The sequence below is a fragment of the Bombus affinis genome, chromosome 15 (genome assembly GCF_024516045.1).
Source record: "Bombus affinis isolate iyBomAffi1 chromosome 15, iyBomAffi1.2, whole genome shotgun sequence".
NCBI lineage: Eukaryota > Metazoa > Arthropoda > Insecta > Hymenoptera > Apidae > Bombus > Bombus affinis.
Window position 1 is genome coordinate 7,936,783 of NC_066358.1, and position 23,860 is coordinate 7,960,642.

General features: G+C 35.9%; 1 protein-coding gene and 4 long non-coding RNA genes across 11 annotated transcripts in view; 1 reads left to right on the forward strand and 4 right to left on the reverse strand.

Moving 5' to 3' along the window:
- The window catches only part of LOC126924813 (pleckstrin homology domain-containing family G member 3), a 93,719-nt gene that overhangs the window by 57,331 nt on the left and 12,528 nt on the right, over window positions 1-23,860 (forward strand). Inside the window, exon 1 of one of the 7 annotated variants that reach the window (XM_050739696.1) lies at window positions 11,641-11,776. The exons of the other annotated variants lie outside the window; for them this stretch is intronic. The gene's annotated coding sequence lies outside the window, so the exon portion shown is untranslated. Of the gene's footprint in view, window positions 1-11,640; window positions 11,777-23,860 lie in introns of those variants that run through there. 7 annotated transcript variants of the gene reach the window in all.
- LOC126924824 (uncharacterized) lies at window positions 5,227-7,728 on the reverse strand. Its single transcript, XR_007713717.1, has 2 exons — window positions 7,378-7,728; window positions 5,227-7,113 (listed from the first exon to the last, which is right to left on the reverse strand). It is a non-coding gene; the product is annotated as an uncharacterized LOC126924824 (long non-coding RNA).
- On the reverse strand, window positions 9,876-10,910 carry LOC126924823 (uncharacterized). The gene is made up of 2 exons (XR_007713716.1): window positions 10,396-10,910; window positions 9,876-10,260 (listed from the first exon to the last, which is right to left on the reverse strand). It is a non-coding gene; the product is annotated as an uncharacterized LOC126924823 (long non-coding RNA).
- Window positions 18,479-20,521, reverse strand: LOC126924829 (uncharacterized). The gene is made up of 3 exons (XR_007713721.1): window positions 19,977-20,521; window positions 19,350-19,651; window positions 18,479-19,262 (listed from the first exon to the last, which is right to left on the reverse strand). It is a non-coding gene; the product is annotated as an uncharacterized LOC126924829 (long non-coding RNA).
- On the reverse strand, window positions 21,289-21,989 carry LOC126924825 (uncharacterized). The gene is made up of 2 exons (XR_007713718.1): window positions 21,864-21,989; window positions 21,289-21,780 (listed from the first exon to the last, which is right to left on the reverse strand). It is a non-coding gene; the product is annotated as an uncharacterized LOC126924825 (long non-coding RNA).

The window sequence follows — 23,860 nt, forward strand, 5'->3', positions numbered from 1 at the left end:
CTGTGCCGCGGCACGAGGCATAGCCCGCTTTCTGGGAGAGGATACCCGGCCCGGCACGTGACCGCTACGTAGACACGTTACACCGCGTACCGTACACCGGAGACGCTCGTGCGAACCTCGACAGGTTCGGCTAACAGGTTAGAAAGATAAAGATTCTAGCGTTATTGTCGAAGTTCGTGCTACATAGAAATTTTGTAGCGGTAGGGCTATGTATTAGATTGTTTGTTGTACGTAGATGGCGGGTTGGGATTGAGAGAAGCAGGGCAGTGGTCCGTTACGCGTGGAAATTATAAAATTTGCAGATGTTTCGGGTTTGAGAGGTTGAGAGGTTGGGAATTTGGGAATTATTAGATGTTTGAAGATTTATGGTATCGGAGGTTTAAAGGTTTGAAGGTTTGTAAAGGTTTGTAAAGGTTTGAACGTTCGAAGACTCGGAGGTTTGACAATTTATACATTTCAAAATTTCAAGTCTTGAAGGATTCATGTATAAAGGTATACAGGTTTGAAGGTTTGAAGGTTTGAAGGTTTCAAGTCTCGAAGATTTTAATATTTGAAGGTTTATAAATGTTTGAGCGTTCCAAGATTTGGAGATTTGAAAATTTGTACATTTCAAGATTTGAAGGTTTGAAAGTTTGTAAAGGTTTGAATATTCGAAGATTTGGAGGTTTGACAATTTGTACGTTTCAAAATTTCAAGGTTTCAAGAACTGAATGTATAAAGGTATAAAGGTTTGAAGTCTTGAAGATTTTAATGTTTGAAGGTTTATAGAAGTTTGATTATTCGAGGATTTGGAGGTTTGAGAATTTATACATTTCAAGGTTTGAAGACTCGAAGGTTTGAAAATTTGTACATTTGAAAACTGGGTTCAGGTTATGAAATTGAAACTCTTTTTTGTAACACCTGAAAATTTCAGATCAGGTTGTAAAGTTGCAAAATTTCAGAAATCTTAAGGTTAAGATCCGAAATTTGAGAATCCTGAAGATCTCGAGCATCTGAAAATTCGAAGATCCATTTTCCTGAAATTCTACGAATCTCAACAATCTGAAGATTCAAAGTTTCGTAGACTTCTATTTTCATCTGACTATACAAACACCCAAAGTTTTATCCATTCGAAAGTTAAGAAGTATAAAAATCCTATTCTCTGCAAAAACCATCGCAGCACAAATACGCTGAAAAGCGGATTTACTTTATAACGATGCTTTCCAACCGCGCGAGTTCTTTCGCCGCTAGCAAGTTTCCGTTCTAGCAGCTAACCTACTAGCTACTAGTTCAACAACTGTCCCAATCAATCTGTACAAATCTACTCGCGTAGCTGTCAATTACCAATTACTGCAAAAACACTCAGTTTCTCACACAGTATCTTACTTTCGTGCAATTCCATGATTTACCTCGACAATCTTCCCAATTGCTTCTCGTCGACTAATAATCCTCTCAAATAACACTACTTTTTTAGTTAAGGAAATCCAATTTCTACGTAAATATCGATATGTTGAAAAATAAATTTCATATGTGTATCTTATTGCAACCTTAGAAATTCGAACACATTGTACATTTTTTCGCCTTTCTGATGGCCGTCTGTTCAGCGTTTGCTATTAATTACGATCGATGTAAGAATTAATAATTGCCACGAAATATATTTTCTGCGACCTTCTTTTGCCGGTTTGGTTGCCACTTTGAAGCCTCTGAATCGGAAAACTGCGATTATCTAACATCGATTCGACCCGATTGCCTTCCACACTATACGCTTGCGACGAGTCAGTGATCGAGCAGTTTGATGGAAGAAGAAACACGACGATAGAAAGATGGTTCAGCTGCTGCGAGTTCCCATACGGTTATATCTTTATGGGCGTAGCCGAAGAAATGGAAATTTTTATTTCTATAAAATATCCTTAATGTGCACGCTTATATAATTCGTAACATAATTATACAACGATGAAAAAATGATTCAAGTTTAATTATTCTGTAGATTATTAAACGTTGTTATTTCTGTATTTAGAGGTTAGGATCACAATAGCTATTATTTTATTCTTTGAATAAATCTATTACACCGTTCTGAGCCGAAAAACCTTTATTGCACTTTCTTACATGGGCTAGGGATAAAACTAAAAGAATATCTTAAACCTATCGATCATATCTAGAACTATTTTCTAGTTACTTTTTATTGTAACTAGCGCATCTGCATATGGTTAGCAAGCGCGAACTCGCGTTGTCATTTTCAACATTAAAATTTAAAATTACAAAAAGTAAACACCCTATGTTGGATATTTCGCAGATTTTCGCACCTTTGAATTTCCCACGAATGAAAATAAAAATTTGCCATCACCAAAGATCAACGTCGGAACGAGATTTCCATATCGAAACGTAGGAAACTGTTAATGGAAATATGGCAATAAGGAAACAGAGTCGAACGTTTCACCTGAAACAGAGCTCGACGATCGTTTGATCGAGTCGATCGCACATTGCACAGCTAAGAATCGTACGATTCTTTTCCCGTTTTACGCTTGGCGCCAGGCCGAAGTAGGCCGTCGTGCCAGAGCGCGCCCAATGACCGTCGATGTTCATTAAATTCGTTGCATGGAAATTTCGCCCGTTCCATGGGAACCGTACAACTTCATTTTCATTCGATGATATCGCGATAAATTTCCCATTACACGAGTTTAATTCGAACAGTAAGACGGTATAAACTATAAGTATGTAAATAAAATGTTGAATCTTCAAATTTTGTCATCTTCCAACTGTGCAGGCGTATTCAACGACACGAGGAGTATTTATTGGCTTGGCAACTAAGTGATTGCGGATTTTGTCATTAGGTGGTATCGATAAAATCCGTAATCATTTAGTTGCCAACCGAAGTTAGTATTTTAAAGATTGTGACGAACAGAGATGCGAAGATTTGAATGTTACAAAGCTTCGTGGTTACCTAGGTTCGGTATCATCGTACGTATTATCGCTGTCGTGTGTTAAGCCTGTGTTAATTCCATACGTTCATCTGCACTCTGCCCTTCGAAAGCACACGCGCGTCGTCCGCTTTCAAGATTCGACGAGTGTCGAGGGTCGGCTACGATCTCCAGCGTGCAACAGTGTCCAGAGCGTTGATAAATATAGAGATTGTTCGGTGGTTTTTTCGACGCGCAGCGGAATCGAGGCGCGGAACACGCCTCCGCGTCGCGTAATTACAGCTTCGCGGGCCATTCTGCCGCTGAATAATGCTCGTAAATAATTGGAAATCCGCGACCACCAGATACTTGGTTGGTTCGCGGCGGCGTGAAAACTACCGTGCGAGCGTTACAACGTGTAATGTCAGGCAATTTTTCAGCGATCTGACTGCTATCAGAGGTGAAGTCGAACCTTTAGGAGGCCACTCGATTATCGAATAAATTATGCGCCTAACGGAGTTGCTCTTATGGTTTATCTGTATTGAGATATGTGTAATTTTGTGTGCTAGACTAGATTAGCCGCGTAGTAGTGACACACATATATGAGTATGAGTGTGTGGAAGTATGTGCGTGCACAGCGTCTCGTGAAACAGATAAATGCAACTGTTCGGTGAGTACCGTGGTATGGAAGATGGTGAGACAAAGAGAGAGAGTGTGCTGAGACGCATGCAAATTTATATCCACGAATATCTTGTCAATCACATATTAAATAAATCTGAAACTATTTTCATATCAATTCTAAGTATAATCGAAGTGTTCCTATACGTTTATTTCGGCGATTAAGATCCACAATTCTCAACAATCTGGTTACGATTGTTTATTATAGTTTAATCCTTTTTACGATAGGAAACAACATAATACTAATATGAAAAGTATACGGGAGAAATCCGACTAGTTAGTTTTCGTTGATCCGCCGATTTCTATGTGGCGCTAGTTGGTGGTAGAATTTGAAGTTACAAGTTCTGAACAAACGTTTCTGTTGCTCGTTCCAGCGATCATAGAAATTGAAAGAACAATCGTCGTAACGATAATTTGAAAAACAACGTAGATTTGTTCGTCAATCGAGACAACTTGATTTGACAAAGCAACAAAGTTTCTTGCGAAGCATTGTCACAAGCTATAGCAATGACTAATTCCTTACGACTGCAACAATGTCTACGCGTAATAGCGATTAAAATTGCACCATTAGAATAGACAAGACCGTAGTAAATTATAATTAGACTGCTTGTCTAATGTCTTATCAATGTCTTGTCAGTGTGTCTTATCAGCAAAGAATTATTTCACCCGCTACGTATTACAAGTATACTTTGCGTATTTTATATATTGAATTGGCAACTAAGTGATTGCGGGTTTTGTCATTACCACCTAATGATAAAACCCGCAATCACTTAGTTGCCAATTCAATATATTTGATATTTCGCATATTTCACAAATTTTCCAACGTTACGAGTACTATGCTGGTTATTATTATAGTGTTAACATGGCAAGATGTTGTTAGGCGTACCTAACCACACTGCGTTCCAGCGTTGATCGCAGGATCGCTAACCTTGACAGTGCCTTGTCTTTGATTTGTGACGTCGTGACTGTTCTGCGAGGATTTTAGTGCATCGACGTCATATAGTTGGCGCTGTTCGACCAGCAATCGAGTCATATGCGTTTCGTAATTGGACGAAATGATTCACTAGAACTAGTCCCTTGTTTACAGGCTAACTATCGACTGCGCGTTATGGTTCTACGTCCTCGAACGTGAATTTCATCCACGGTCGTAATTTATACGCTGAATTTCCACAAGTTTTACAAATTTCGCCTGCCTCGATAAAAAGGAGAATGCAATCGATCAATCGATTTCAAGGATTTTTGGAATACAGCAGAAAGCGTTGGATAAACGAAAGGAGAATTATCGGCTAGGAATTGGTTGACTAGGAATTTGTAGTACAAATTTATAGTTTCAACAGAACATAGCTTAACAGAACAGTCTCTTCGATTCTCAAAAATGCTGGGTATTTCGATCGAACAAATAAAGGGAACGATATCAAAAAAACTGTGAAGGAACGAAGAATATCCACACGTATAGTAAAAAGAAAGAAGTTAATCGGAAATCTTGATCACTGGCTGCGTCGAATTAATTTGAATTAAAATTCCCTGAGTTGTACAGTAGCTAGAAATTGAGCTGTACTTTTACAACTTTCTACAACGTACTTTTCATTCTTTTACAGTTAAATTTGTTAGCTACACATTACGTAACGTTATAGTAAAAGTTGGAAACAATGCGGAATAGGACGAAGAAGAAAATGTTTCATTTTGATATGTAATATTTAAATTATTTACAAGCTTTGATATCATATGTTGAAAAATATATTATCATCTTCTGAAACATGCTAATACTTGACGCTATTTCCCGTGGATTCATCAAATGTTTCTATGTACTGTGCCTTAGGTTAATGGAACGTGCTTTCGAGAGCAATTCGTAGAAGCCTTTCATAGACGTAATAACCAGCCAGTCTTTTGTTCAATCACCTAATTACTTCGTTGAACATTGCATAGGTTGCATAGGACGCGTCTTACGTGTGTTCTCACGAGCGCCGATCATCCGACCGTTCCATGATGAGAAAGTCCTACGCCAACTATAATATGGAGCAAAGTTTCTATCTGTGAATTTGAAAATGTTTAGAGAAAGAAGGCAGGGGAAATTCAATTAGAAAATTATCATGCATTTAACGGATCACGTCTATTTAATTTATTCGACTCAATTTAACCTGACCGTAGTAGGCCTAATTTATGTGAACGTGACTTAACTCGTATTAATTCAATTCCAATTAATTTAACATAATTATATTACATTAAATATGCCACTGTACAATATACTACGTACAGTAGACCAAAGCAAGTTTAATATTCATGTGTATTTATACAATAGTAACAATAGTAACTTAAATAAAATATTCTGAACTGTCTCCCATCCGTCATAGTTATAATTGCGTAATTTGCTCCGCATGTACCATCAAAGTAACACAATTACAGAAACCGAAGTTCCAAACCCAGACCACAGCTTCGATCCCAAATAAAATAGAAAAGAGGCATGACTTTCGAGAAAGACGAGGATCGGATTGATTTTCTCCTTTCCCGCGACATTACTCGGCCGCGTTCGGCTTTAAATATAATTTTCTTATCGAACCCGGTGAAAGGTATGAATAAAACATAAGCGCCGAGTGCATCGACTCTCGCATCAATCTCTCACGCCAGGCCGTGGAACTTCCGTGCGGAGAATAATTGGCACGGTATGCGCGGCTCGAGAGAGCGACCGCTTCGAAAAAATAAAAAAAGATACCGAGAGATACTTAAGGAGCTGGCTCACGTGGACTCCGATTTTTCACGGTTCTCTCGCCGATATGAATTCTGGCGATGCGCCGCGAAACGAACGTCTCGTAGCCCTGATACATAGAAATTGGTCACTGATGCGAGGTTAGGTTGACTCTTTGAAGGTTAGGTGTATACATATGTATCGTAGGTCCGATGTTATGTCAGAATTGCGAATTTCATGGGGTATGGAATGTTTTTTTAAGTAGATCTAGAATGTTTTATAATAACCTAGCTAAAGGTTAAGAGACGAGAGTGGAATTATAATTTCAGTTCTAGGTTAGGTTTCGCTTTAGTAGACTAGAATTTTAATTTTAGGTTAGATTTACGTTTGGTAGACTAGAATTCTAATTTTAGGCTAGGTTTGGCTTCAGCAGAATAAGATCTTAATTTTAGGTTCTTCAGGTTAGGTTTGGATTTAGTCGGTGCCGAAAAATACTCTGTACCCAGATCGGGGAAATCCAAGTCGGTGGTGACTAAACTAAAAAGAAGGTTTGAATTTAGTATGGAATTTTAATTTTAGGTTCGATTCGGAAAGAGTGGAATAGAACATTAATCTTAGTCCTAGATTAGGTTGCAAACACATTGTAAATAAATCGAGTAACTTCCACTTAGCGATGGGTACGGCTAAACAAAAAGGAGAATTTTAATTGTAGGTTAGGTTTGGATTTAATAAGATAGAACTTTAATTCGTGATTGGGTTTGGAAAGACACGTGTAGTAAATTGCCAAGAGTGGGCATTACTGGTAACATTCCTGGTGGGGGAATCATTGTCGCATAACCAATAACCAATGTTTCGACTCTGCCGATAGCCTTCTTCCTGTAAAAGTTTTAACCAAATATTTTCTTACAAATCTAATTCGATTCTAAATGTAATTTCAAGTTTTCCAAACTAAACAGATGCTGTAAAGTCTCCACGTGATAGAAACAATTATTTTATGAAACTTATTTATAGAAAATAAAAATGAGCTTCGCAGAGAAACAATTAAACAACTACTGTGCTATAACAGCGCAATTATTACGCACGCTTTACGACTACTATAGCACAGCTTGTTAAACAAGTAAAATAAGAAATTGTCTTTACCGAAAGCGAAAATCCTCAATTGGTACTAATTTCCCATTTCCATCTCGAAATTCAGTTATACAACCGCAGGAACAAAGAGTTAGCAGGGAGCCATTAAGAGCACTAGAAATCCCGTTAGGTTGGCAGTCGCGACGAACGAAAGTCCTCTTGTTCTCCGACTGTACTGTGTGTCCCCTCGCCGAAGCATTTTGCCCGCGTACACAGATGATTCATAAGCGGCCGCTTCTGTTGGCGTTCCTTGAGCGCCTCTCTTTCTGCTCCCCGGGGCTCTCTCGAATTCCTCCGGCACGAGCAGGGCAAAGAAAAAGACTTTTATCGAGCTGCAGCGGCTAGAGCAGCGTAGTGAGTCACTCTCGGTGACTGGCTCGTTGTAATTCATTGCGATGATTGAACCCCCACCACCAGTTCTTTGCGTCGAGTACGGGTCCATTCACAACGGACGAACCCAGTGACCCTGGGACCAGCTGTTTTTCTCGCCTGCACTTTCGATTGATCGAATCACTCCCTGGTAATGCAGGAATTCTCGTTTTTTTTTTTTTTTCTTAGTGTGCCTGCAGTTAGGGTGGCGAATACGTACTCTACGCGTTGTGTGTATTCACGCTCGAGTTTTATCTTTCTTTTCCTTAGCATAGATGCAATTAGGGTGACGGATATGCACTTTATACATTATGTACCTTAATTCTGAAATTTTCTTTTTTTTTTCTTTTTATATATGGGCACATTTATAAATATTTATAAATTAGATTTTTACGAATAGTGAAATATGATTGGAACGAGGAGGTGTTCTGCAACAAATTTGTATATTACAATGCAGATATTGCACAAATGTACAAAACGTAACAATATTGGCATGGTCGATAAGAAATTTAGTTGTTCAGTATTCTTATGCGATAATCGATGGAGATCTATTATGGAAAATTGTCATTATACATTATGGAATATTTATATCAGTAGTATTTTTGTGACTAGTATATTTATTGATGCAGTATGGAAATAGATGTACGTATGGTTGTGATTGGGTCGATTAAGGCGTCCAATATGTTTTATGCATTATAAATGTAGTATTGTAACATATGGAGATATCTCCTGAATGATACATGGAGAACTGTGTTTGTATAGCGCATATTATCTAGTATTGCGGGTTATGAGGGAATATCACGATTATATTTGCTGATATACACGAGATATGAAGGTAATACACAATTTATAGCGCATCCAGTATCACGATACATCGTGATATATATAGAAATGATATCGATGTTTATTATAATAATATACGAAGTATTCTATTAGATGTGTATTTATTAAAAGGAGTGAGATAAGAATACGATATTTATAATACTATTTCCATTATACTTACATAGTATGTAAAAATATCTTTTCTATGTTATCTCTGTTATTGTGTAATATATGACACATAGTACAGAAATATTAACATGCATATAGTCTATATTATTTATCGTAGCATATTAATGTTTGGAAATCTGATAAATGTGATAACATACAAAACAATGTTCTCCTTAGTATATTGACTAATTTAATACATTGCGCCTTGTATTTACGTATAACATAAATATTATTACAGCATGTGAAAACATATTCTGCAATACTATCTTATATTTACTCATTACTATGTATGAAGAAGTATAATGTTCTAACAATGGTGCGTTGCCTGCAATATGTCTAGCATTCTAAAGTGTGAAGATGCATCCCATACACCGTATCTTCCTTTTTAATGTATGCAAATAAGGTCTGTACAGTGAGTCTGTTATTATGCAGCCCCACTACTATTACAGTATAATGAAGTCTGAAGGTGGTTTGATGAATTCTAATGAAAATTCAACCAGAGTTCCTCATAGAAGAGCCAGCACCTCGTGTGTAGGAGTCAGCTGAAGGATCTTGTGCAAATCGTCCACTGTTTTGCCACATTTTCCTCATTCTCTGTGTCGAATCTTTAATTCACCGAAACATATCTGATAGATAAATTAAAGTAGTGCGAGTCTGCAATTTGAAGACGATGAACGAACATGATAATGAACAGAATTTCACATCCATCTTATAATCTAAATTCTAATAAAGCTAGCTTTGGGCAACCGTCTGCCTGAGACAGACGAACAGTCTGATGAAGTTTCTTTCGATTAACTCTGAGATAATTCCGCGCTAGATTTTGAGATGCTCGAGTTCAATGGAAAGTAAATCCTACAAAATCAGTCACGTATGTGAGCTCTTTAATTGAATCTCTGGCTGACCTGCTATGTTTCTACTACCTGTACGAATAAATCTACTTTTTATCGCGATTATGAAATCCTCGTGAAATCTGGGGAACGATTATTATACTCTGCTTGCATGACGCCGTTGATGAAACTACATAAGAAATAAAAGGTATCTAAATTTTTCTATTCTAAAACTTTTGCTGTTGCAAATGTTCGAATAGCAAAAGATTTCATAGTAAATTGGCTTTGGTATTAGGCATCTTTTTCAAAATAAAATATGATGGATTAAACGTGAAATTAAGGCGAGTTTAATTTTACTAGTTTCTGATTTGTTTAACAGATACGGAATCTTGAATTTTGTAATTTCTGTCTATTATGAGAACGCGCTGTACTTGTAGACTTTTATTTCGCAAATTATTCGTCGCACATTTTTCTGTTTTTATTTTAATTTAGGATGTTTGTTATTCTAATAATATTTGTTCACATTGAAAAATTGATTTCTTAGTCTGGAGAGTTATAAGCATATTCTTTGTAAATTTTTCTCTGAAAATTGAGTGTCTTTAAATTACAAAGTATCTATCATTCGCTATAGGTTAATTTCTATACATTCAAAATCCTTTTCAGGCTTAGTTCATAACCTCATTTGAATTTTCCTTGTCAAAGGAATACCCTGCAAAACAGAAGAATTCGCTTTTAGAAAAAATGTAAAATACAGATTAAATTCTATATATCGTAAATAAAGGAATTTCACGTCGAGAGAAAATTTACATATATATATATTCAATAATTCACTTTGAAACGGTACCTACGATGATGTATGCGAGTTACGTTATTGCTGAAAGAGACGTAAAGAACATTGGACACGAGTCTCGAGACAGATTGTGTGATAATCGTAACACGAGTCGATCTGATAGATGACATCCTTAGCCGTACAATTTGTTAACCTTCTCGTTACGTACAATTGCGCGATACGTTCTTTCTATTTCATGCAACCATGTTACACTCGTTGAATGATTAATAAGGCCGATAAGAGAGGCTGCATTACAGTGTACTTATGGCGGTGAGACTGGGTAGATAACTTCCACTCCCCTTCCACATAATCGTTTTGTAAATGCATATGGGCTTTTTCATGGAACAATTCTCGTGGAAGGTTTCGTTTTCTTCACGCATGTAGTTTCGTTTCGATGAATTTGAATAATAATGTTACGAAAGACTCATACATCTGGACGCCATCACCTGCGAAAATAAACTACTATTAGTTATGTGAAAATGTTTCAAGCTCACAGTTCAAAATCAAATGATATGCGCTGGAGCTTTCTCTGGATGACACGATTGAATCTCTGAACGCTATTCCAATTCATAAATCTCATCTGCAAAAATAAACTTCTACGAATCATAGAAAACTGCAGGAAACTCATAGGTTATAATCGAACGATGCGCCACAAATAACGCTATAAGAAATGCATAAATCCCAACACCATCATCTGCAAAAACAAGCTTCAATTAATTATACAAGAACGTTTCAAGCTGATAATTTACAAACAAACAGTACACACCCTCTTTGGATGACAAAGGACTAAATTCCTTAATGCCATCCAAATAGCGTTATCTGCGATCTAAACAACACAGAACCATTCGTCACCGCATTGTGAGTGTTCCTTTACGTCGCTCGAGTCCCGCTCGTCGTCGGCATTCGGATCCGTCTATCCGAGTGGCACACTCGTTTCATTCCCATCTTCGCCTCTCTCCACAGTGTCTACCTGTTGCTCGAGCAGCGAAGGCTGCGCAGTACCTGCTCGTTTGTGCTCTATTCACACGATCTGCGCACCTGATTCCTAACCGCAACTTTATATTTCAAAGTATTCATTGGTGTTTGTGAAAATATTATTCTATAACTTGAGAAAAGGATTCGAAGAAAGGATCATTGTGTCTTTTATTGCTTGTTGCATCAGTTTCTCCTGGACGAAACAGTGAATCGTTTAACTCGTGATCGATATCGTTCTTCGGCGAACAGTGCGTGATTCTTTTCCTTGAAACGACGATCAGTCGCAGTGACACGCATGCGCGTGCACGCGTGTTTCTTCTTGCCGCTGGAATCAATTACTTCCTGAGCCATTACGAGGGCTTCGATTAGGATGCCATCGACTGTGCCACTTCGTGCCTGATTTTATTCCAAGACTATTTTGGTGAGTGAGAAAGTATCCATATAATGACACGGTAAACTGCCAATACAAAATTACCGTAGGAATAACAAGTTACTAAGCTTTTTAGAATAAGACAAATTTCAGTTGCAATTTTTCAAATATATATGAATTCCATAGACTAAGAAAGTGCTCGACTATGCGATTCATTTAAATGATATTGTCAGAGGAAAAGTGTGCGACTATAATATGCAGAAGTTAAATGTTATGGCGGAGTATATTGCTTTCAATCTTTTGAGAATTCCAGGACAAAGTATGTACAAGGCAACCCACGTGTCAACGTGTCGTACTTCTCGTAACGTTAACAAATATCTTGAATCTGAAGAAAATACGAAACAATATTATTATTGGCGTGTATGATTCGTCGATTAAATTTTGTATTAAATTTTTTTAAAACCAAAAATTCTTTTTATTTGTCAAAACGAGAACAAGCTTGAAAAACGTAGAAGCTTGAGGGCTGCAGTAGGGTTATACCGTAATGTGGAAATTGCGCGGCAATTTTAAATTGATCCAAGCTGTTGCACAAACCGATACCAACACTCGGAAACATCTTTCTTTTACAGAATAATTTATTGGATAAACGTAATAAATAATTTATTGAATCGAACCGATCATTCACGTTTATGTCTAGAGCATAATTATAATTATAATATTCGGCACGTATTTAAAAATTATTATTGTTCAATTATAGTAGCAAAATAAGATTTCAATAAACTCGTCGATATTAGAATGTGATTTTTAAGAATTTTTTTCGTACGTTACATTAAAGAGGAAGTTTAAAGTGTATAATCTTCGAAATTACTCGAGTTAACCGATATAATCGATATTTAAAAATATTTCTAAGAGCGATGATAGTCCGGTTATTGACACTGATAATCTAAACGATGGTAAAGATAGCGTTTTCATGAAAATATTAATAGAAATTGTTATTTCAACCCGACGAATGGAACTTTGTACCCGTTTGGAGTTCTGTTATGAGATAAAGTGATTCATGGAACACTCACTAATGGTTGTCTCGTGGGAAGTCTGTCAGCGACATATCTATTTCCGGTTTATGAAATTACTAACGTTCAAGATTATACGCGCTTCTTTAAATAATTGCGCAATATAAAATATCAAGCTAATTAGAACAACGGGTAAATTAGTTGAAGAAGCCTGTTTAGGGGAATTTTATTCTAATTTATCAATACATCAGTCCATCATTTTTTCCTTCTTCTTACAAGTTGAAATTATCTGAACAAAAGTCTAATATTTTATTAATAATTTATTAATAAATTAATTTATTAATAAATTAATAAATTAATAATTAATATATTTCATTTTGAAAATAAAAGAAAGATTATTTGTTTTAACAAGAATTCAGAGAAATTGTTTGAACGAGACCTAAAAATACACAGTAATGGAAAAACCAAATTTAAAACAATAATTGTGTTAGAAAGAAAAAATAATAAATTCGAGAGCTTTACATGTCCTTGTAATGTCTTTCTCATTGCAAACATATATTTCCATTCTTTAATAATTTTCAGATAAGAATAGAGAAAACGTTCGGTTTAAACGTAAATAGCCCTAGATAAAACGCATAGGAGTCACAATTTCACGACGATTATCTTCACAGAAGATAACACTTATCGCACGGTCGATCGATTATTTGATCTTCCAAGCGGCAATGGGAATCGGGTTATCGTCGTTCAAACACAGTGTTCCGATAGCGTTTGCGTGCAATTTCCTTTATCGATCCTAGATGTACTCGATTACGCAAGAATGGGAGAGTAGAACATTAACATGCATACAAATCTGATAAAAATATCGTGGACTGTAGTATCATCGTATCTCTGTGATTCATTTTTAAAAGGATTAATGTATTTACAAAAGACTTATTTTTATGTGTAATTATGTAGATTGTAAAGGAAAGAACAATTTGTTTCTTTTTACTCGGTACAAATAGAGATAGAGGTAACTATGTGTAGAAGAAATGAATCAATCTAGAGTTGTCCTATCTCGTGTACTTCCATCAGCATGATTGTAAAGCAATTTTATTTCATGATTTTTAGATAAATTTATAATGAGAATTAATAACATTTTTGGAATATGCGCTATAATTGTTACTTGTATATTTTAGTTTGCAACCCCTAAAGGCTTGTGTATAAGCATCCATGGTCTGATACTATATATATCAGGTTGTCTCAAAAGTTTCTTTTGTTCTATTTGTTTGGGATCGAACCTTGTTCTATTGGGAAAAATGAATTATACATAATTCAGCCAAATAATGTAAAAGAAAAAAATGTTGTGCATTTATTGTTTCCTTATAAGGTGAAAGAAACTTTTGGGACAACCTAATAGATTCCATAAATTTGTTAGTATTCAGCAGTGCTGTTATTGAAATGTATTAATAATTCTAACACAATTCCTCAAATCTATTAGCAATGGTGATACTACTATTCAGATTTGCTAACGTTAACAATTCTTTTTAAATAATATCTGATACCATATATATCCGCAAAATCTATTAGCATTCAATCCTTTCTTCTAATCTTTTGCTTTTTAAAGCAAGAGACAAGTACCTACAGAATCTCTTACATTTTTTTTTTTTTTTTTTTTTATATATATAACCAATACAGATTTGTTAACTTCCTTAGACACTTTGTACCTCGCAAGGGGTTGCAAATTATTGCGTATAAATATCTATAGAACCCTTTATTTTTTTTTTTTTAAGTAATACAGTTTTTCTTTTTACTTTTCTAAGTACTTCGAATTTAATCCCAAAGTCTCCTACTTCGATTTTTTAATCTGAACGTTTTGCGTTCATATTTGCGTTGCGATTTCCTTTGCTCCTTATTACGTCGAGGGTTAAAAGTGCAAGATATCGTTCGAGGATTAAAAAGCGAGCAAATATTCTCAAAAAGTATTCAAAGAATCTCTTAAGCAATTTCCCAGCCTGCATAAACCTATTATTATTTAGGCGAACCTGTTATTATCTTCCACGAATATTCTCCAACCTTTTGGGATCCTCCCCCTTCAAACACCTCATTCCCATTATTTTTCCTTTCTTTTTTTTCTTTTCACCAAACAAAAAGAATTATCCTTATCCCATTGGCCAACGTCCAAAATTCACGTGCCTTCGAGTTCGAAGGTGCACACAGAAGCTAATGGCTGCGCGGGTCCTCCGGTCACGTAGAACACGATCAGGCTCTCTGTTCAGGGTGCAGGGAATGCTGGAAAAGACAGAAAAGTCGCGAGGACGATGGAGGGCAGAGAAAAGGAGGAGAGAGATCGTATTCGCGTCACGTAGAGAACCGCGCGAGGATCACGTTTAAACCAACGTGGGACTCCTTTGCTCCGGAATTCCAGGCCTGCCTTTTGTAACCCCTTATCTGTTCCCGGAGATGCACCCGGAAGCCGTGCATTCCGCAGGATAATGCAACGTGACCGCGTCAAAACTGTCCGCTTTTAGTCGGCTCTTACAGTCGGTCAGGATGTTTCAGAGAGTTTGAATAATTTTTGTTTTTCTTTATCCTTCATATCCATCCGATGCTGTTCGATATTAATTTACAATAATAGTAATAAGAGTTCAGTGTACGTGAATTTAAAAAAATATTGTAAAAACAAGTCCATTTCCGGCCTGTGAAGCTAAAATTAAATAAAATAAATAACAGTTTATTTTTCAGCCTTCTGGCCACGAAAAGGGACTCGTATTTGCAATTGTTTTCTCGATTTACCGTCCACTCTACACTATAAATCTGTTTGTTTATCCGATACATTTATTTACACACACCAGAAATCTGGCTATTTAATCATTTATCTAGCTGTTGCCTATTTATCCAACTATAATATTCATTTATAATAATAACCTCAAAAATAATAATAATCTTTGCAGTGATACTCATATATAGTCTATTTAAAAAAAATACCATAGCTTATTTCGAAAAATTCTTGAAAAAAATTTTTTTAAATAATCTATTTGAAAAAGATTGTCCAATTCAATTCTGTAACTTAAAACCATCTAGCAGACGAATTCCATGACGGAAAAATGTTGTGTCTTTAGACGAGATCCAATCGTTAGAACAAAGAATACCTGGGAGTTTTGACGATTCGGAAGTATTCGTCATATTGTGTTGGCAACTAATTAATTGCGAATTTTCTCATTAGGTGGTATTGACAAAACCCGCAACCACTTAGTTGCCAACCCAATTTTTGTATCACTTTTATGCTATGAGCATAAATGAACCTTTATACTATTTATACATAAAACAAATGAAGCTTCCCAAGTTGCTTATGTGGAATGAAGTTTCCTTTATATTATTGTGCAATCTTACAAGCCAATTTTTAGTTGGCTAACTAAATGATTGCAGATTTTGTCATTAGGTGGTATTGACAAAACCGGCAACCACTTAGTTGCCAATCCAATTTTTGTATCACTTTTATGCTATGAGCATAAATGAACCTTTATACTATTTATACATAAAACAAATGAAGCTTCCCAAGTTGCTTGTGTGAAATGAAGTCTCCTTTATATTATTGTGCAATCTGACAAGCCAATTTTTAGTTGGCAACTAAATGATTGCAGATTTTGTTATTAGGTGGTATTGACAAAACCGGCAACCACTTAGTTGCCAACCCAATATTTGTATCACTTTTATGTCATGGACATTTATGCGAATAAATGAAGCTTTATACTATTTATACATAAAACAAATGAAGCTTCCCAAGTTGCTTGTGTGGAATGAAGTTTCCTTTACATTATTGTGCAATCTTACAAGTCAATTTTAGGAACCATAAATCACGCTTGAAACTGGACTTGCCATTTAACTGCCTGTTAACTCTTTGAGGCGCAGGATCTTAAGACAGAAAAGGGCTCCAGTTGCGCAGGAATTTTATTGAAGATTAAATTATGAATTTCAATACGAATCAATTATGAACATGTCCTGGCTAAATTAGTACACGTTCTTCGTGACATAGTTCTGATTAATCATCGATTTCTCTTGCATAACAGGTTAAAATTCGTCTGTCTGCAAATATCTATGAGAACTTTGCTCAACTTTGAAACTTATCCGAATAAAATTGCAATCTCGTGAATACGGAAATTCAGCTACGATAAACTACAATTTGATAAACTGTAAAGTGTACGCAACTCAGAATTTCGTCAAATTGAAGCTTAATATCGTTCCAATGTTAATACAAATATTACCATTATATTAACGAATATTTACCCGAATACATACGTTCGATGAAATATTTGTGATAAATTATACTCAGGAGCCAATGATTTCTTAGAATCTATGAAGAAGAAGAAGAAGAAGAAGAAGAAGAAGAAGAAGAAGAAGGTATTAAATGATAGGTGTAACGTTGGGTTCAAGGTAAATTCGACGAGTTTCCGCCGCGGTTCTTTGACAGAGATTAATAAATCCGCGGATGATGGAATGTGCGGGACGACCGCGAAAGAAGAATGCGCTGGAATGCGAATGACTCATGGAAAAGGACCGAACATCAAAGAAGAAGCTGCATAGTGAAGATTGGCTACTGCCGAACGAAAACTGTTCGATAAAGAAAAGTAAACAGCTTGTTCGGGAAAATAAAATCTGTATGACGATGCTGGATTAAAAAACAAATTTGGAAAGATATAATACATATGAAAAGGAATTATGATCTATCTGTGTAGCCATTTGAAACGATATCAGATTCAAATTCAATTCCAAGTTTGTGAACGAAAAGTTGACAACTATTTTATTGCTTTTTTTTATTATTTATTAAAATATAGAAGAGTATTTTATATATAGGATAAAGTTAAAGAAATTGCAATGACAATTCAGTAGGTTTTTTTATGATTGAGAAAAGGACTTAGAACATTAGTTAGTTTATTTTTTATTCGTTATCTTGGGAAAAAGGTATTTTAATAAAATAAGAGTATGTCTTAAAGTAGAACCTTTCGATTTCGATATTTCACGTGGTTGTATTATTAGAAAGATTGTAATAACAATTAAGTTTGTTATCCCTGTTTGAGTTACTCAATTGGATCGATTCCAAGCAAATAGAAACCGCAACGTCATCTAAAACGTGATTTATGAAAGTAACGAGCGAAAGTGGCAGCTGGAAGCGTTTAACGTTTATACTGCGAATTATATCGCCGACAGTAAACGCCGCCTTTTAATCGACTTGCAATTCAACAGTACAAAACGTTCTACTATCTTTATTCAGTTCCTAGATTACCAAGAAAAAAACTTACATAATATCTTCGAAAGTTACACTATTTATTCCATTCAAATTTCTTAGAAATAGATAATACTTAAATATTATTATATTTAACTCATAATTAAAAATATAAACGTATGAAAATTTAATGAACAGATAAAATAGATAAAAGATTATATAAGTGTGATCGCTTTAAACAGCTTTCCTTGAAACATTTTTCATTATTATCTGCACAAGAATGTCAGATGGTATCGTGCGATTCTTCCTTTCGTTTAATTTCATTTTTTATGACTTCATATCTCATACGCTTCCTTTTTGGTAATTGTATGAACGTAATTTTTATCTCTGACGAATCATAGTACCAGAGTGGTCAGGATGATCAATTTTCGAGTTTTCATAATAATGTTATAGATTCGCAGTGGTGGATTTGCAAAATTTTGAATTATCCTTTATATAATATTTCTTCTTTATATTGGGTTGGCAACTAAGTGATTGCGCATTTTATCAATATCACCTAATGACAAAATCCGCAATCACTTAGTTGCCAACCCAATACAATAATAGGTTTGTCCATTCGCTTTGAATTATCTGTCTTTTCGTATATCCGCAATTTTTACTTCAATCGACATTTCTTTGCCATTATATGGTAATATTTATATAAATTTGATACGAGTATAGAGAGGATACACAATCCGTGGATAAGTAACTGAGTCTTCCAGAATCTCATTGTGAAGACAAATGTTTGCCTTCAATTTGTCAAGATATTATACTAAGTTCGTCACAAAGAGATAGCAATGTCTCGTGTTACGACGAGTATCGTCATCGTGTCTACGGTCGAGATATATCGAAAATAAGCAAACCCAACAACGTGATATTTCAAAAGAATTGGAACCGGAATATTTATAAATTTCTCAATTAGACAGAATTTCTCAATGATCGTTTATCATCGTCTACGGTCGACTGCATCGAAATATATCGCGTTGAAATAATAATCAAAGTGAAAGAAGATGGCGACGCAACGTGTGGCGTCGGGGTGAGACGATAAAAATAGCGAGTGGGTGGTGAAGAAAGGGGGAAACGTCGGTTCATTGACGAAAAGCAATAGAAACGAGAGACTCGTCTCGAGTGGCCGACGTTTCTGTATGCCTACCACGTTGCTCTGACTCACGAGAACGCCACAGCTACGTGGTAGATCGTCGCCGTAGTCGCAACTTAAAGCTGCGTTTACATTGGCCCGCTAGATACCATTTCAATCCAGCGAGTCCGGTCCAGCACTGGATCGAAACTAAAATAACGTAAACAGTGTTTTCATTGCAGTAGCGTGCTGTCGTTCCAGTCCGAAAATCAACCTTTTGTTCCAGTGTTTGCTTACATATCACCATCGAGAATACAACGTCGTTCCAACGTCTGTTACTGGAATCGCGTAGACGGCTCAATGTCCAGCACTGGCTGAAACGTGCGCGGTTGCTATTGTTTTATTCGTCTTTTGTTTTTTGCTTGAATCCATTGGCGTTGTAGTCTACCACTTTCAGAGTATCAAAAACGACTGGAACAATGTAGGACATGGTTTGATTTGCCAGCCAAACCACTGGAATGTAGTAGCTGGTTATCGCTTCTTAGAGGAGGTAGTCTAAATATAGGCTGACGCTTTTGCTTCACCACTTATTGCCAAACCTGTTGAAGATTTTCAGGATGCAATATTTCGATGTACATGTGTATATTATTAATATAAATAATTATATATATAATTATAGAAATATATAGAAATATACGTAAAGTATGTTTGTTTTATGATATGGAGTTAAAATAAGTCGAAGAGAAGTCACGTCTCTTTCAAATTGCGTGCTCAAAATGGAAGAAAAAATGTGCATTTTTTTAAATTCAACCGTTCCATATTATAAACTCTAGCGTGTATTTGAATGTCCTTTACCGACGGAGTTTTAAAAAGCTTTGCATAATGCACGTAATATAGTCGTAAAGAATTCTGTGGCGAGCGTACCGATACTTGTGGAAAGCGAGGTAATATGTAGCGCTGTAGAAATCGCTGGTTTTCACGAGGTAATACCCGCTACTGTCGAATTATTTCCATGTCAGTCCCTTCGCTGGTTAAATCGTCCGACACAGTCAACGGTGGAATTCGACAATTCCACGCCTCGTCTATGATCAATAGCACGCCTCGTCTGTGATCAATCCCTTTGTCAAACGTCGAACGTAAATCGTGCCGCAATCGTGGATTACACGTCGCGCATTGCGGATCCGCCTTAATAGCCACGTTGCATGCCGCACAGTCCGGCATTTGAACGAGGATTCGGGACAAAAATCAAAATTCGTTGGCCACGTTCGCACGTTCACGGAATAGGTTCGCGCGTTTGCAGGCCACGTTTTCGCGTTTAGATTTCACGTTTAGATTTCACGTTTAGATTTCACGTTCCACGTTGCGCCGTTTGAACGAGGATTCGGGACAAAGGTAAACAAAAAAGTAGCCTACGACGTGCAGTTTTCTGACTGAAACTTGACACCAGGCGATCCGACGCGATATCGAATCTTTGTTGGTGATTCGTCTGCCACTTGGCTCGGTCGAAATATCTCGAATATTTATTTCTTTGTCTAACCACACACGGTAACGTTTAACACAAACCTTAGCAGGCCCGGTCAACCGACCGATTTAAAAATTTAATTTAAAACTGTGCATTCGTCGTTGCTTCTTTTGTTCGTTTAACTTCGTGTACATTTTTATATGATCCGATTAATATAAATAAGTTTCTCGATTTTTGTTAATTGAATGAAAAGTTTGTCGATTTTTTGGCGAATTGTCGCTTACATTTCTAACGCTTACACACCGATAGTATCATCGAATAATAAGATCAAAATCGAGCGATGATCATTTCAACTTTTTTCCGCCGCACTGCGCCGGAACGATCTATTTTCCCGACAAAAGTTCCCCAGGTAACCGGATTCCACGTTAATCCGGGGCCAGTTTTCGTTGGCATATGAAAATGGTCGCGCGTCGAAGGGTCACAAACTGAGAGGCTACAAAAGGCAATTAAGTAACCGTCGCAACGTCGTTTATCACCAGCAATTTATGGCGTTACACGGTAGTTACGAAACGATTATCCGCACGCTGTGGCACGAGCTACGAAAGTAAAAGAAAAAAAAAAAAAAAAAAGAGATTTTACGAGCAATCTTATTATACCAAATTGAAAGAGCATTTCTGTAGAAACAAACGCCTGCGGCCGGTTATTTTCAATGTACACTAGCGCTCAAAAATCTTACAACTTAGGACAATCGTTATATATAAAGTAAATTCATGATAAAATATCGCAGTTTTATTTATTTATTTTATTTAATAGAAGACGACTTAAGAGTTTTCGGTGGGAGAATTAAACAGTTGCTTTTACATTTGTTGCTTCGTGTAAGAGAAGACGATTTACGTCTCTTACGTGTTGTTTGCTCTAGCAGCGTGTTAATCATTTATCGTAGCTCGAAAACACGTAAACAACTGCTTCCTAAAACTAACGTTTAATCGTGCCAGGGATTTTTATCAAAAAATGATGTCATCTTTGCTTCTTAAACTCGATAGCCTTCCTTATGTCTTCTAATAATATCTGCTGTAATTAGTAGTAATAATTGTGCAATTTCCCGATAACTTTGACCCTTTTTTCTATGATAAATTACAAGTTTTTTTTTTTTTAATCAAAACCAGTATTTTTCTCTTTTTCCGGTATGTTAGATAAATAGTTATCTAGAAAAGGGTGCTCTTATCCTCGTTAGGAGTCCTTTCTTTTCTTTTCTTTTCTTTTCTTCTTTTTTTTTTCATTTTTTTGACAAATAAATCTCCGATTAATTGATTTTGTCTGTGATGTTAAATTGGAATTCGATGTTCGACAATATGCTCACAATTGGAATTCCTGTTCTTCCGTGGAAGAAGACAAGTTTCTCGAGGAAAAAGGAACTTGTACATCCTTCAAAGTACAACATCTCGCTTCTTCATCGGGTTTCTCGAATCGTCTCGTCCACCCTTAGCGTCAAGTTGTCGGTTTATTCGCTGTTTCGTAAAGGAAGCAAAATTAATCTGTACGCAAAGACGAGAAACAGGGTCGTTCTGGACAGATCTCGAGGTGAATAACCGAGAGGAAAGCGTCTGACTGAGCAAGATGGAGCATAAAAGTGGATCGCAGTAAATCTAAGCCTTGCGAGGAGAGTATCATCGGCCTTATACACCCATCAAACGTCAAACTAATCTTTTTCCCGGCTTTCGGTTTATTTTAATCCAACTATAAATTGTCCGTGAAACTGCAATGAGAAACCGAGCAATGTTTCAGTTCCTTACAAAGGAATCGAGACGGAGATCCGAATGAAAAATGGAAAAAATATTGATTTAGATTATGTTTTTTTTTTAATTATTCCGATTAGGAGGACAATCAAATTGAAATTTTTCAAACAAATCGACATACAAAGCAAAGAAAACGATGGATCAGGAAATTGTCTCTAATTATTTTTAGAAACTATTGGAAACGTTATTGGTTGGTTGTCATTGGAAAAATGTTTAAATAGCAGTCGTAATAAAAAGTACAAAGAATAACGTGGCCTAAGGAATTATTTCTAATTACCATGATTAGGGAAATTCTTAAATAGGAACTAAAATAAACGATACGAGGAATAGTGGCCACGGGAGTAATTTTTAATTATAACGATTAGACAAATTCTTGAATCTTGAAAATGAAACGAAAGATTGAAAGAATAGCGGTACGCGGGATTATCTTTAGAAAAAGTATTGTGGCCATGGAGTTTTAGGTCACCCAGTAGAGCGGAGTACAGTGGGCCCCGTTCACGATAAAAAGCATATAAATGTCAACGTGTGGCCGTTCTTCACGATGCCAGTGAAGTTCAATGTACTTGAACTGGCTGGTGATTTCCAAGTTTTCCCACGATGCCTCATTGAAGACCGGCCAACCGGTATACTTTTCGAAGATGCATAAATGCGTCATCATACATGGGCAAATCATATGGTTGAGCCTGGAAAAGATGTTGCTCCGGTCGAGAAAGTATAATGAAGATGTTCTTAAAGTTTCACTCGCCAATTCGCGCTTTGAAATTTCTCTAAACCAGGATTACGCCAGACTGCAAGTATTTGAAGGTACAATGAAAGAGAAGAAAATTTGTTTCGTAATAATTACAGCCTTTGATATCAGAGTCAAATGCTTTTGAAAGAAATTATTCCATGTAGTTTGAAGATTTATACGACTACGAACATCTTATACTAATATAATTAATATAATGTTATTATTATTAATGTAATAATATATTTAATGCAATATATATATACACATAATTACACAATTATCATACAAAGACTTACTAGATCATCTAGCTATGATTAAAATAAGATCTCCATAGTATAGTACAAATCTTCAAACTACATGTAATAATACATACGTATAATTCTTCCAAAAATAATTTTTCTCGCAAGCATTCCATTCTAACATATATTCTACATATATGTACATAATTCGAATATAATTAGACTTCTATCGTCTATTTTAATTTGTGAAATTATCCTCTAGTGATTTCTGGTAATTTTCGTGAACACTGGAACAAGCAACCCCTGGTGTGCATTTGAATATACTATATACGTAACGTTATATGAATAATTACAATTAGAATGGTATAAATAACCAAGTAATCGTGCAGTCATCTTATCTTAACCTAATCAACATCAGGTCAACTTCGAACGAATGAGATGAATTTAAAGTTATAATGAAATATGTGTACAACCTTCATTTTTATCGACATTTAAACATGATTAATGTGTGCTTATTTATTTATACCATTTTAAGCGCAATTATTTTTATATATAGTATATTTAAATACTCACTAGGGATT